This window comes from Genypterus blacodes, unplaced genomic scaffold (assembly GCF_046128005.1).
Source record: "Genypterus blacodes isolate CSIRO-AG114 ecotype Tasmania unplaced genomic scaffold, CSIRO-AGI_Gbla_v1 ptg000590l_1, whole genome shotgun sequence".
Lineage (NCBI taxonomy): Eukaryota > Metazoa > Chordata > Actinopteri > Ophidiiformes > Ophidiidae > Genypterus > Genypterus blacodes.
Window position 1 is genome coordinate 15,001 of NW_027467320.1, and position 2,500 is coordinate 17,500.

A 2,500-nucleotide genomic window follows, 5' to 3' on the forward strand; every position below is an offset into this window, starting at 1 on the left:
ATCTGGATGTGACGGTGAGAGGGGTCACGGGGTCATGAGGGGGGGGCACAGATGGCCGCTCACACACATAAGAGGCTATCAGAACAGAGGGAGATTGAGGAGGAAAGAGCAGATTGAAGACTTTGTGCTGTGTTGGCTCATAACTTCACAAACTATTCAACATTATTAGAGATAAAAGATCAAGTTTGAGCTGCTGAGACACAAAACTAAAACATTTGGGCTAAAACTCTGCTTTAACTGGACTGTTTTTAATAAGAAAACAAATCAATAAATATGTAGTTTATTACGTCACTGGATTATGTTGGGTCCAAATGTGGCGCATGCGCAATGGCACGTAAACATTAGCAAAGACGCAATAGTGAAAGCGCGTTAAACTGTGTGTGTGTGTGTGTGTGTGTGTGTGTGTGTGTGTGTGTGTGTGTGTGTGTGTGTGTGTGTGTGTGTGTGTGTGTGTGTGTGTGTGTGAGTGTGAGTGTGAGTGCGCTGCACTGAATGATTTCCTCGTCGTTTGAACGTAGAAACCTAAACGAGCCTCAGGTGAGAGAAGCTGGCGGGACTCGAACTCACCTGCTGCTGAGCGAACACGGAGCCTCATCCTCATCACAACAAACCGAACCGGACCGAACCGCACCGCGCCGGTGCTCACCAGCAGGCTGCCCGCGTGTGCGTGTGTGTGTGTGTGTGTGTGTGTGAGTCTCCAGAGCGGGGTTAGGAGGCACTTCCGGGACACAGACGCGTCTTTTGGTCTTTACGTCTCAGTGTTTCGGTGACAGCGCACTTATCCCCTCCTGCTCCGCCGCACGTAGAATGCGTAGCGTGAACTGGCCGCTGTTTCCGTGAGTTACGCTGACAGCGTAGCGAGACTTAAAGAGACAGGACACACTTCCGGTCCCTCCGTCTACCTGACTGCGTTTCATTCAGTTTCATTCCTTCACTCAACACGGTGACACGTGACTGAGCTGTAAGAACAAATAACAGTCATAAAATCATCTCTGTCAGCTCAAATGAATCACTTCACTTCATTTGATTTGATTATTTCACTAAATATACACTTTCACTCATTCACAACAACAATAACAACAGTAACAGTAACAGTAACAGTAACTGAGAGCCTTTCTTCCCTTGATGGCTCACTGATAGTACCTCTTTAGACCCAAGCAGGTCCAGACCCGACCCATCAGACGGTGACCCTGTGACCCTGTGACCCTTGTCAGAGCCGTGTTTCAGCATCCAGACAGCTGAGACACGAGAGCAGAAGCATCTACATGAAGCAGACCTTTGCACTTTGCTCCGTGTCTCTCCTGTGTTAGACTCTTCTGCTCAGGGGGCAATAATCACATCACCTACCAAAGTGATGATCTGTTTCCATAGCGACTATCAGAGTAGATATGACAGCTGCCTATGTCACAACAAATCACAAGTGTGTTTGTAGCTGCAGCAGACGGCCTGAGGGCAGAAAACACACACACGCACACACGCACGCACGCACGCGCGCACACACACACACACGCACACACACACAAACACACAGGATTGATGCTTTAGGGTTCTAAACTCTGATTGACTGTGTTGTATTGTGTGACTCCATGAGGACTAAACAGCGACTCTGAGCTGCTGTGTGAGTGTGAAACAGCCTGTGAGCTTCTCTGCATACTGTAGATTGACAGCTTGTTCAGTATGGTGCACACACACACACACACACACACACGGCGGCCCCCGAGAGAGAGGCGGGCTCCCATCGAGGACATCAGCGGGCCGACGCCACATTCAACCTGACTCCTCTACTCAGCAGCACATCTGACAGCTGCTCCCACTTCAGAGGGACGCTCACACACACACTTGACAGGGGAGAGAGAGGGAGGGAGAAAGGGAGAGAGGGAGAGAGGGAGAGAGGAGGAGGGAGAGAGAGAGAGAGAGAGAGAGAGACATCCTCTCTGTTTGCCTATCTGACCCTGAGGAGACCGTGGACGTCCGATTCTTTGTCCAAAGCCCAGACTCAGTCTATCTGAGGGGAGTGTGTAAAGGTTGCATTCATCTTATCACGTTTCCATAGCGATGGATCATTCTGTATCAGCTGCACACACAGACACATGTAAATATGTTAGATGTATTGTTCAAATGAAACATTGTGTCATTTGTGTCTCGTGTGTGTGTGACAGTGAAATAATGTATTATATGTGCTGCTGACTGCCAGAACAGGTTTATGTGATAAACACATTGTGTTGTTGTGTTGTTGTGTTGTTGTGTTGTTGTGAGTTGGCTCTTCAGTCTTCAGGGAGTCCAGATCTCCTCTGGTCTGCTGGGTCCAGGATCCTCCATGGTTCTGGTGTGGAGATATGAAGAGAGGTGTGTTTCAGAGAGAGCCGCTTAGTGTGTGACATCATCCTGAGGGACGATCAATCACACCAGCAATAATCAAGCAGGCTGAGGCTTTATAGCAGCGAGGCGGCGGCGGCGCTGCTCAGAATAATCCCCCCCCCCTCCATTCATCACTCCCTGG

The 2,500-nt window shown here is 49.3% G+C and overlaps 1 protein-coding gene across 1 annotated transcript in view; it reads right to left on the reverse strand.

The window, feature by feature from the left end:
* Positions 1 to 816, reverse strand: part of hdac11 (histone deacetylase 11) — an 8,504-nt gene extending 7,688 nt beyond the window's left edge. Inside the window, exon 1 of the mRNA XM_076140404.1 lies at positions 568 to 816. The gene's annotated coding sequence lies outside the window, so the exon portion shown is untranslated. The remainder of the gene's footprint in view (positions 1 to 567) is intronic.
* Positions 817 to 2,500: the final 1,684 nt, after the last annotated feature.